Source organism: Rosa chinensis, chromosome 4 (genome assembly GCF_002994745.2).
Source record: "Rosa chinensis cultivar Old Blush chromosome 4, RchiOBHm-V2, whole genome shotgun sequence".
Classification (NCBI taxonomy): Eukaryota; Viridiplantae; Streptophyta; class Magnoliopsida; order Rosales; family Rosaceae; genus Rosa; species Rosa chinensis.
The window spans coordinates 38,299,769-38,313,003 of NC_037091.1; the positions used below are offsets into that span (position 1 = coordinate 38,299,769).

The window sequence follows — 13,235 nt, forward strand, 5'->3', positions numbered from 1 at the left end:
ACATGTAATACAAATACTACAAGCTTCTGACCGCAACCCTAAGTATTTTATCGATGTGCTCATAGAAAAGGCCTTCATTAGAATTGCATAATGCATACCATGACTGCATTTGGATGCATGACTTGCTAGAAGAAATGGGTAGTGATATAGTTTACCGGGAGTCGTCTTATGACCTTGGAAAACGTTGTAGATTATGGTTTCATGAAAAATGTTGTAGATTATGGTCTCATGAAAATCTTTACCATGTTCTGACAGAGAACACAGTTGCATATCTTTTTTTTACCTCAAGTTTAATTATTTTTTGTTAACATACTACTACAGGAAAATATGTCATTTACGGCATGCAAAAAACACCATAAATGAATTTTTAACGGCGTGCAGATAGGCACCTTTATATAGACCGCATCATAAAATTGAACTCATTTTTCAAATAAAGAATGTCAATTAATTTCTGGCCAGGAAAAACATTTGTTATAGAAGAAAGATAAGACCACTTCCCTGAAAGTTAATAAATCACTTCAATTATTATAATAACAATACATGTTGATCCTAATCTACATACAACTGCATTCTAGCTTTCAACATGTTCACTAAAACAAACTAGATAATATTCATTCCTACATCCAGAATTGCCGATCATCGAAATGACTCCCAAATAGGGATCAAGCCTGCAATTACAGAAATGTATAAGAAAAGGTGAAGAATTCAAATGTTGAATACCGGCAACTAATAATATCATAATAATTCAGACAGTCATTTGCCAATAGAAGAAAAATTAGGACAGCCAAAAGGACACTGGTATTTTCTAAAGGTGAGATATAAACTAGTAATCATGCTGCTAAAAATTATTATCTTGGTTAAATTATACATTTCACTCTAAACTAATTCCAAAACAGTTTTGAAACAGAAATTAGTAATTACCTTGGTAGCAATGTTATTGGAGAGCCAATCCAGACCTTCAAATAGACCCTCTCCAGTGGTTGCACAAGTGTTCTGGATGTACCTGTAAAGACAAATGACACATATTAGACTAATGAAGATTGAATGAATGACAGAAGTGGAGGAGGGACATGAAGCTCATGAAGTTACCAGTGACGTTGTCGGAGAGAGTGGAGGCTAATTAGCTTATCAGTAATTTCAGCAGCATTCATTGCATTGGGAAGATCTTGCTTGTTGGCAAAAACAAGCAACATAGCTTCTCGCAGCTCATCCTGAAACCAGCATTTAACTTAATTAAATATACAACAGAAACCAAATTGGTTTAACCAATATACATCTAATCTCACTCAGACAAACCTGTAAAGAAAAAGGGAACAGTAACAGGAATAAAAGGATAGACCTTCAAATTAACATGATCATACTAAAGCACATGATTGCAGTTCAATAATGGTTATTAACAAGGCACAACGCAAAGCCAATGCAGAGTAACAGGTTGGTCAAGATAAGCTTCATTCCATAAGTCCATTTTTAGGAAGAAAAAAATACAATAAAAACTTGCAGATATCCAACACACATCTGTGGTATACAAATACATGGTAAAGTATGCTACTTAAGCCACTGGCTGACTGATTTTTATAACAACCTTGCATTCATTTCTATAATCTACAAGTCTTTCAACTATTCATAACTCTCATATACCAGAGCTAGGAATCTAGTTACTGCAAGGATAAAAAAACATGTCTGTAAACATGCTCTCGCAAGATGAGAAAAACCTCATTCAACATCCTGTGCAATTCATCACTTGCCTCAACAACACGGTCTCTGTCATTGCTGTCTACAACAAAGATAAGACCCTGTGTGTTCTTGAACTAATGCCTCCACAAAGGTCAGATCTGAAAAGAAGAAAATGGGTATCTCAAATCTGTCAATTTATACAAGAAAGTACTGCAAACTTTCAGAAATAAGCCAACTTAAACTTCATTTCATGACTCTATGTGGCTCTTTAACAATCACTAACTTCATACCTCGTGAATCTCAGTTGTGATGAGATTCACAAAAGCATCACAACTTAACCAACTTCATTGAGGAACATCAGTCATTGAAATTCACAAGGTAACCTAGTAAATATCACATAACATGATCACTATCTGATGTATTTGTGAGAGCTTGGTTCTAATGTATTTGTTGTTTCCAGGTATAGTAGCCTAGCCATTTCAAGGCTTTATAGTCCATACTCACTGTCTGTATTTTATTCTAGTCTTGTACAAAAATTTTGTTTCTTATAATAAAAAGATGAAGAAGGCAGATACAAAGTGTGTTTCCTATATAAGAAATAGAAAAAGAAAAGGCAGACACAGAGACAATATTGCAATACTATAACCAGATATTCAGGAGTAAACTTACATTAGAAAGGCGGAAGTGGCAGAACTTGGACTATCCCCTTCTTCCGTACTTGAGCAAGTATGCTCATTTCTTCAAAGCAGTAATGACCTGGTGTTAAGATCAACCAAGAATCCAACTTAAGCACTTTCAGCACATTTGCAAGTGGGAAGAAATGAATGAACATGACAATGAAAACAATGAATAAATCCACAATATGTGAATAGGACGTATGGATTTTAAAGAAAAGAATCGAAGTGTATCAATTCGTAGAAGCAATCATTTAAACTGTGTTGTGGTATTAAGACCCGGCTAACAATTTTACAGTGGGTTTCACCCTCTTTTAATATTTTCCAGAACCTAGAATCTTAAGTAGCTTAGCAACATATCAAATGGAATATCTAGTTATTGGATGCATTCAATCAAAATTGAACAGAGAGAGAAGCAGAAATTGACCTTATCAGTAGTGAGAACCAAAGTGGCATGTATGTCGCTCCCGACACTCCGTCAAATCTTTCCTAAAACCTCTGTAACATGTAAATTTAAAAGAAAAGAATCAAAACAAACTGATATATAAATCCAAATTGACCAAATAACATATACATATGAAAATCCAGAACCGAACAAATTAAAATTTGACATATCGAACTTTCAGATACTAGGCTCGGATATCACGAAAGCTTCCCTTACGGATTGAATTGAACGAATGTTGATATCAAATTCAAAAAAAAATCAAAACGAAAAAAATAAAATTGAAAACCCTAAATTACTGACCGAACTGAGCTGCGAGGAGCGAAGTGCAGAGCAGGAAGGATTAGAGAGAGTCGACTAGTCGATCGAAATGGTTCGCATTTGAAGATTCGAATCAAAAATTCGGAAGTGAGTCAAAAATTCGCATTTGACGAAGTCTCTGGAATCGTCGGAGAGGCCGAACTTCTGGAGCTCCGCCTCCGATGGGACACTGGCGGAGGCGGATTTGACAATTGAGAGGTTGGAGAGCTGAGGGAGTATGATCTCGGAGATGAAGATTGACTTGATTTTGGCGGAGGCGGAGGAGCTAGTATCTGGAGAGGCTTGAGAATTCTCGAAGCTTTTGAGTTTTGACGGGGGGAGGGGAAGAGAGAGAGAGAGAGAGAGAGAGAGAGAGAGAGAGAGCCTCTCTGTGAGGGAACTCGGGAAGCACCGAGAAGGAGATATAAGTTTTGGCCAAATTTTGCGGCGGTTTGATTACCCAAAGACCGCGCATACCCCAAAGGCGTCGTAATAAAAATTTGCACAATAGTAGCACTCTTTAGTTTTTTTACTTAAAAACGTAGATTTTTGTTTCAGAACTTTCATGGTGCACATCAAATGTAAGTCATGAATGATATCATTTACAGCTACGCGTTGTTAATGTGTTTTCACTGCACATTAAATGTAACACGTGCTTTCCCTACACACTTGCTCTACATCTTTATGGACGTCTACCGTGCAGGATACAACTCTCAATTCAAGATTAGTAGTGTTATCTTGTATTCTATCGCAAACATCAATATGTGTTCTCTCTCAAAAGATTTTATGAGTAACGGGGGAGTATTCAGAGCACCGCCGTGCACTTGCACCAATACAAATAAATGGTTAGATTGCATTAAATACACTTTTTGTTATTAAAAATAAAGTTGATAATAAATATCAAGGGTTGAGATTATTTTATAAGGGTTGGATCACTTGCACCGTCGGTGCATAGAATAATTTCCAATGAATGATATGTGAAAACTGATGTATTTTGAGAATTGGACTTTGTGTGTCTTTTATAGAGTTCAGATTGAACCGTTGCATATATGAGAAGTTACAACTGTTTGATTTGAATTTCAAAATGAACGGATGTGTTCTTTGTGACTACTGTCATATTTATTTGAAACAAAAGAAACATGTCTTTTCTTTCAAAATAAAATAAAGATGCTCAAGTGCTTAAAGCCTGAGACCCAAAGTCACAAAGTTCCAACATTAAGTTCCAAAGTGGTTCAATTATTGTGAGCTCGACATAGGTGTGCTTATCGGTTCTAACAGTTATGATATATGTGAACATTTGTTTGAAATCTCTTGGACTTATAAATGGAAGAAAACATGATTGATTCTATGCGTTGTTTTTGAAACCACTCAAGATTTTTCTAGTTGTGCTTTTGACGCAGAAGTTTGGGTGGATCAAATGAGAATGGATAAATGCATGAGTCAAGACAAGTAGTGTTTCAAATCAAAAGCGACAGAGTCATTAGCTCATCCTGTGTGGCTCAAATGTGTTGGATTGGATGTTGACATGAAGCCACTAATGAATGAAATAACTCAATTAAGTGATCAATGAATGCCATATATGTGTAGAGTTTTTTTTTTTTTTCATTATTTCGACAGTGATGACCATGGATTGCTCTTTAAAAGTTGCGGAGTCCACCAGGCTAATATGGGGGAGGATGGTGATGAAGATGAACATGATGATCATGGATTCGGGAAAGACTTGGAAGATCAGTACTGCTGCACCGTTAATAACGAAGATGACGAAGAAGATGAGTTCTTCAGCCTACATTTTGATGAAAATGACGATTTAAACGATGAAGACTTAATTGAGTGACTGACCCGAACGGGAGATCAATAAGATTGCTTTAGTTTTTTCATTTAATTTGTTTGATATGTAAATTTTTATAGCTAGCTTCATGTAAAAGCATTTGAAATTTTGCATGATGAAATGAAAGTCGGTGATGAGTTCTTTTTAGTTTTAGTGCCAAGTGTGTGTTTCATATATGCAAGTTTTTATAATCTAATTTATTTTTTCTCCTATGCCAATCTGAAATGTTTTTATTTATATCCCTTAATAAGGCAAAAACATTTGGTCTGCGTCAAAGTACAAGCTAAACCTGCAAATATCCACAAATAGAAACTACCACAATACATCAGCTTAGTTTATTAGAAAAAAAAATTGGTAAGGAGGTAGTGACAGGATCCGTCCCGAATTTCACCCTGAAATCTGAGGTGGTTTTGTGGGGCCCACCTTAAGAATAACTCTACTGAAAATTCAGCAGAGTCACCCCTAAAAGTGGACTACCCAAACCTGTACAACACACATTACACTTCTAAACAAACCATTAAATCAATTAATAATCCAAACCAAAATAAAATGCTCGATAATTAAATTGATAAATCAATAAAATCAAAATTTACGGAAATTAATTTGCATGCATCAATTTAAAATCAAAAGTCCACTCACAGTACTATTTAGGCGATCACGCGTACGAGTTCATTCGTCGAGCAATAGCTCAGTACGTCGCCCTGTACACAAATATATTCCGTGAATAACTATTCCAATTAAATACGATTCTCAAAATCGAATCCTCATAAATCATCTCTCCACTTCTTCAAAGATTCAACCCACATTTACCACTAATGCCAATTCGTTAATTTAAAGGTTCCAAGGCAGAACCGAGAGATATCCGACGGTCGGATTCTCATAAATTGATAACCGAAATTCTAAATTTCCCGGAATTTATAATGGATTCAAAATTTCCCTAATCTTCACCAAACTTCATATATAAGCTCTACAACATTTATAGGATTTAATAAGCTAATTAAAAATTGAAATTAAAAAGTTGCCCTACGCGCCTCCACGCTATACCTATAATGGCGGCGTGTGGGCCACTACCTCAGATGATCACCAAATTTTGGCAGCAACAACTACTCAACACGCACAACATTTTTCTCAACTACAACACATTCCAATTTTACCTTTAACTACACGAAATCGGCCTGCGAAATATTTCCAGAAAATTCAAAACCCTAGATTCGGGTTTCTCCTTGATTCTTCCTCTACGCTGCAAATTGGAGTTAATGGCCTTAGGGGAAATGATCGCTGGCTTGAGGCGCTTCATCTAGACCCGGTTTGGTGGCCGGAGATGGCCAGAAATGGTGGAATTGCCGGAAAAATCCCAACTTCCCCCGTGAGGAACTTGGCTTCGATTCGGGGTTTTCCAGACAAATCGCCGTAACCCAAGGTCACAAGGTGGAGAGGAGGAAGAGACAATCTGGTGGTGGCCGGACGACGGCGAATCGGAGGGTAGAAGGAAATGGTCCGACACAGGGGGAGAGAGAGGAAGAGAGAGAAAGTCGGGGGTGGGGGGTGTTTCCGAAAATGGAAACCTACCACAATAACTTCCACATTTTAGGCCATAACTTTCGCATACCAACTCCGATTTTTACGTATCACATATGCACACCCTCAGTTTAACGTCCTCTACAACTTTCATGAAGAAAATTTTCTCAAATTTTGACCTGAACAAAAAGTCAACTTTTAGGGCCACTAAAAGTATCGAAACAAAATAAAAAGTGAAAGTAGTTGTCGTTTACCGTCCAAATGACTAGTAAACGGGTAAATTTAGGTTTGGGACATAACAGGTAGCTATAGCGTAAATTGTTTCTTCCTAACTAACAAGAAATTAAGTCATATATTAAGAAGAATAAGTAATTAGGTAGATGACCAAGTAATTTTGAGAGGGAGAGCGAGAGCGAACCCTAGCTTCGACTGCGGTTTTTCACGCTATGCTCAGTGTCAGCACTTGAGGTCGACAGTTTTGGCTTTTGGTGCCATTGGCTTCCAAGGAGGGATTGTGTGTGGAGAAGATCAATCGGGAGTTTTCGATTGAAGCAGATCGGAGGCCAACGATTTTTGATTTGCAGAGCAGCATCGTCGGTCGATGGGGTTAGGTTGGTGGCGGTGCAGGTCGAGGTCGTATCAGATAGGCGCCAAACAAACCAGCTCGAATTTGGGTTAGGCCTGGGCACGGTCCCAGACCGGCACTGTTTTTACCTGGACCGGGACCGGGACCGGCAAGTATACTTCGGGCCGGGCTTTCAATATATGGAAATAGGGACCGGTTAAACCCAGACCGAGAGTAAACGGTCCGGTTTGGCCTGGCTTTTGGTTCCTGGCAGCAGTTGCAGCAGTGCTGCATTTTGCCACCAAAACCTACTGCTGTCCTGCACTCCTGCTTGGCTGCTTTTGTTTAGGAATTAAAACTGATAAAACACCATCATTTCATAACTCGCAAAAATAAACCACCCACAAAAATTTAACCCATAATTTAACAGAGGAAAACAAAAGCTGATAACAAAGAGTCAAAGAACACAAGAACCATCAAACATAAATCTTATACAAAAACAGTGTTACACACTTACACACCAGAAATGGACTTTGAAGATTATCCAATCAATCTCAAAACTTACATAACTCAATAAAGTTTATTACTTTGCGCAAACTAAAACAAAGAAGTGAAAGAACAATAACCCACTATCGCAAAAACAAAGATTTATAAACAAATCTACAAAATTAAAGTCCCTACAAAATCTGACAACAACTCAGTAGCACAGAGCCACAGATCAGAAAGACAAGAGCAAGAAACAAAGATTTGCTCGAGAGACAGAGTAATAGTGTAATACCTTTGAGAAGAGAAGACCGAGGTTGAGTGAGAGAAGAGGGAGTGAGTTTCCCTCAATGGCTCAAGTCTCTCTCCTCACCAAACTGAACTTCACAGCATCTCCCTGATCATGTTGGAAGAGTGGAGTTCGATCGAGGGCTCAAGGAAGAGACTCAAGAGAGGCCGAGACGGAGTAGCCGAGGCCGAGTAGGTGAGTGTGAGTGTGAGGTCATATAACTGATCTGATTTAGGTGATTAGGTCATTTAGGATTTTAGGGCCTCATCAATCACGTGTGGTCATGTCCATACTAATAACATAGACCCTAAAAACTAACCAATAAATGAAGGACACATACACATCTTCGGTTTTTCGGTCCACGAAGTCAGCGAAATTCTGGGATCGGGACCGGACCGGCAACACTTAGTAATGGGACCGAACCGGCCCGAATGTAGTTATTTTTAGTGCAAAACCCCGACTGGACTGCCGGTTCGGATCGGTTCTTTCCGGTTTTTCGGTTTTCCGGTTATTTTTGCCCACCCCTAATTTGGGTTTGCTGGTGGTGCTCTGATCATTGGGTGTCCAGATCCGGTTGGGTTTTTTTGGCCGAAGTTGTCTGGTTTAGGATATTTGCTTATTAAAGAAAGATGGAATGGTGGAAAGGCCGACCGCCAGAAATTCAGATGCCGGTGACGGCCTGGCAACATTTTTGGGCTTCTGTTTCAAGAACTCAGATTTGGGCTTGGGTCTTTGGTCCAGGGCCCAATTTGAGTAAGCAGATTTCACAAAAGAGCAAGAAGACCAACCTGTTGTCGAGGTTGTTAGCTGCTAGATTTTAATTTCTGCTATTAGACAATTGGATGCAAGTCTTGTTTAGGTAAGGGTAAACTCTATAAGCTTTTCTAAGATGTTTCTAGTTGTGATTTGTACCACAATTGCATGTCGGCAAATTAGACTAGATGAAAGTTTTTTTTTTTTTTTTTTTTTTTTTTTTTTTTTTTTCCATAGGAAGCGAGATTTTTCTTGCTTAGTTAGGCTTGCGCCATGCGAGCGTCCCTTTAGACTTTAATGAGTTTAGTTGGCTTAGATAGGTTATCCAGTTCTCCAGATTTTCTTATAAGTTCTGTTAGACTTTGGCCTGTCTTCATGGCTTGATTACTAATGCAATCAACTTCTATTAAAAAAAATAGTAAGTCATATGTTAACTTCTCTACAGTAGTGTGAGAGGCATGACATGCACCCACAGACCCTCAAAGGGGATTACTACATATGAGTGCCCACCGCATGTCCCTAGTTAGAGTTTTATTAATAAGAAGAGAGAAATGAAAGGGAGATAGAGACTATGCCGAAACCTTTCTTGAAAGAACAAGGAACAAACATCACCTAGTGCATAAACAAGAAAGCTAAATGAAAAGATAAAACAAAAATTACAAAAGGGAAGTAAACTAGGCAATACCTGAAACTAAAATAGTTAAAAACAAAAACCACCACCTTATTAGGCAATGGGCCATCCTAGAAGCAAGGTCATGGACATGATCTAATTGGTTGATAAAGAAGAAAATTGATTAGGACATCAACATTACACACCGATGCAAACGTATTTCTAAAGTGGCTAGCCAAAATGACTTTTTAGCTATTTTTGAGTTAAATTTTAGCCAAAGTAGCTAAAAAGTCACATTGGCTAAAATTTAACTCAAAAATAGCTAGCATTGCTAAAGATGCTCTAAGCCTTTAGCCCAAATGAATGCCAATGGTCCTGCATAAATAGCTCTCCGATAATTATTTCTGGCTAAATATTGTCTCTAATTCAAATTTCAGTCAAAAATATCTATCGAAATTTAAAAAGAGAATATATCAGAAATATATCAAAGATTTGTTGAAAAAGATTTTTTTTTTTTTTTTTTGTTGAAATATTCAATTTATTGGGTTTACATGTAAATAGAAATGTCAACTTTATTTACATTTAAAAAGAGACTCTAGGTGATTGAAAAAACGCTCCCTGCTCTACGAAAATACAGTAATCAGACCAACACATATAACCCATATAGTATGAATTATAGTGATGGATATGATAGTTATAGATCTTTTTGGAGCTGCGGACTGTTTTCCTTATAAGGGGATAGTAAGGATGAATCCAACTGGATGTATGGTATGTACTTCTCCATAATGATTAATATCTATAAGCATTATAACCAAATTGATTATATCTATAAGCACTATAACTAAATTAATTGTCTAAAATCTTCATACAATTGAGGCAGTCAGTCCTTGTAATTGAGAAAGATGAAGTGAGTGAGTTACTTTTTGAAACATGACTCCATCAGATTTGTTTTCTTTTGCTGAAATTGTTCCATCATGATTTCTCCTCATCTAAATTCATCTTAAGAGTGTTTATCCTCACCTGAATTCCCTCGAGGGGATTAGCCCTCACCCAGATTCGCCTTGAGGGGATTTCTTCTCACCCAAGTTTTCTTTAAGGGGACTACTCCTCACCTATATTCTCCTTGGGGGATTTCTCCTTACATAGATTCTTCTTTAGGGAATTACTTCTCATCCAGATTTGTCTTGAGAGGATTTTGCCTCACCTAAATCCGTCTTAAGAGGTTTCACCTCGAGGCATTTTTCCCAAGCAGGTAGCTATCTGCCTATGTAACCATTTTCTGACTAGAAATTGTTCTTAAAGTTTTACACCCCACATAATCTCCATATTGATACATGTATCTGTGTGAATAATTGAGTAACATTAAGTACATATACACCATCTTTTTTTTTTTTTAATAAAAAATAAATTTATATTTAATCATAAAACAATTATTACAATCATTAATAGGGGCATCCTGAACATCCACAAGCGCATCCACTAGCTGAGCGCTTGAGTGCTCGGTGTTGGGGAAGCCTCCAGTGCTTCCATAGCTGTCTGCTGGCGGCGTTAACTAGGCGAGAATGGTTTTCTTTCACAGAGAATATTCCACATTGTAAAAGTAAAATGGGAAATTGGTCTATTCATTTCATTAGATAGTCCCTTTATATAGGGTGAGGATTACAATGGTAATAGCAATTACAATAATGACAATAAGGGAGCTATAACCGCTAATTCCCTAATTCCCTCTTCGTCAATTACTTTGACGTGATGAAGGCACATAACGTGTTTTTTCTTTAACACTCCCCCTTGTACCAACTCAAAGATGAAAATGGTGCATGAATTGTTGCCTCACTAAAAACCTTGCTAAGTAACAATAAAAACCCTATGGGAAAAATACACCTTGGTCGAAGGAAAAGAGCACAACGCACCTATTATATTTGATGATGACATGTGTGTGTTAGACCCCCCTGAAGTCTACACCTCCCCCTGATCCTTACATCAGTCAAGGGAGCTTGGAAAGTCTGCGCATTCCTATGTTTTTCACATGTTTCTTAAATATGACCTTAGGCAATGATGTGGTAAACAAATCTGCCACATTCTCTTCAAACGCTACTTAATTCACTTGAATCTTGAGGAGAGCCTGTTGTTGCTCAGTTGATCTCCAAGATATTTCAGTGTTGCCAATGGTAAATACATAACCATTTTGGGAACGACATTTATGTGGGTCAGAGAGGTACCCAATATCAGCAAAACCATCCAAAACATTATTTGGGGTTTCAGTGTAGTGGATGACGCTTTCACCATGAACATTTCCTTTAGGGATTGCAGTTCCATCTACGGTCCCTCTTGTCTCTCTGTAAGGAAAGAACAGTCTCAAGTCAATAGTTCCTTTTAGGTATCACAAAATGTTCCAGTGACGCTGCGTTGGCTCTGAGCTAAAACTAGCTAACAAATTCACTGAGAATGCAATGTCTGGTCGAGTGCACTAGGCTAAGTACAATAGTGCGCCTATTGCACTTAGATAGGGAATTTCAGCTCCCAACATCTCTTCGTCATCTTCCTTTGGACGAAATGGATCTTTCCTTGCATCCAAACTTCGACCGGTCATGGGAGTGCTAGCAGGATACGCTTTGTCCATGTTAAATGGCTTGAGCATCTTTTGGACATACGCAGACTGGTGTATTAGTATTCCACAAACTTGGTGTTCTAGTTCAAGGCCTAGACAGAATTGAGTTTTCCCAAGATCCCTCATCTCAAATTCGGATTTCAAGCAGCTCGCGGTTTCTCTTATTTCATCAAGAGTACCTATTATGTTCATATCATCGACATATACAGCTACAATTGCAATCCGGAACTTGTTTTCTTTATGAATACGTAGAGTCATAATTCATCGTTCTTTTATCCCTTCCCAATCAAGTAATCACTTAGACGGGTATACACATCCGCCTAGATTGTTTCAATTCGTAAAGTGAGCGTTTCAACCTAATTGCAAACGCACTCCGTAATTTAGAGTCACTTGACTTGGGTAATGTAAGGTCATCAGGTACTTTCATTTATATCTCTGAATCAAGATCCCCATAGAGATATGCAGTAACCACATCCATGAGCTGCATTTCCAGTCCTTTGAAAACTACCAGGCTAACTAAGTAGCGGAACATTATAACGTCCATTACGGGAGAGTATGTCTCCTCGTAGTCAATTCCAGGGTGTTGTGAGAAACCTTATGCCACAAGGCGAGCCTTGTACCTCAGGACTTCATTCTTCTCATTACGCTTTCTGACAAAGACCCATTTATGTCCTACAGGCTTTACACTTGGTGGGGTTAGCACTACCGGACCAAATACCTATCTTTTTGCCAGAGAATCTAGTTCTGCCTGGATTGCTACTTTCCATTTAGACCAATCTGCTCTTTGTTGACATTACGCAACAGAGCGTTGTTAGATATCATCGTGCTCTATGATTTCTTGAGCAATAGTGTATGCAAATACATCATCAATGTGTATGGAAGATCTTTCCATCAACTCATACACACTCTCATAATCCATTGAGTTTTCTTTATTTTCTGGAATCATTTCAAACATCAGAGTGTCCTCCAGTATTGATTCATGAACATAACTATAATTAGAGACAATCTCATGAGAGGGTTGTTATGATTGGGATCATTGGATTTCTGATCAAGACATTTTATCAGCTGGGTTCTGAAGACTTTTGCTTTGATGCAGCACTAATACTCAAATTAGCTTGTCAATTTTATTTGGTAACTAATTCTCTCTTGATCAGTGGGAACGCAGCATTTGTGCATATTGTTGGAATGAAAGTTCAGTAATATTACTTCACAATTTGAAATGATGTGGTATATTATACGTGGGTGAAATCTTGATGTGTTGTTTTTCTTTTTTCTTCTTTTTGTCAAAAAGTGCAGAGATGGCGAATTTTAAATCTCAACTCACACTTAAGTTGTTGAAACTTATGTCTTACCTCTAGATCAAATGCTAATCAAGAAGATAATATGTTATTTAGGAACTTGAAAATTCTACTGAATTAGGATTCTTGCATGAACTGTGAAATTATGATTATTCACTTTTGCATGATGTCTGGATGTAATCTTCTTTTTGGT

The 13,235-nt window shown here is 37.8% G+C and overlaps 1 long non-coding RNA gene and 1 pseudogene across 1 annotated transcript; both read right to left on the bottom strand.

Moving 5' to 3' along the window:
• Nucleotides 1-499: 499 nt before the first annotated feature.
• LOC112199242 lies at nucleotides 500-1,829 on the bottom strand (annotated as a pseudogene).
• A 10-nt stretch (nucleotides 1,830-1,839) lies between these two features.
• Nucleotides 1,840-3,572, bottom strand: LOC121052695. The gene is made up of 4 exons (XR_005809815.1): nucleotides 3,094-3,572; nucleotides 2,776-2,846; nucleotides 2,344-2,430; nucleotides 1,840-2,057 (listed from the first exon to the last, which is right to left on the bottom strand). It is a non-coding gene; the product is annotated as an uncharacterized LOC121052695 (long non-coding RNA).
• Nucleotides 3,573-13,235: the final 9,663 nt, after the last annotated feature.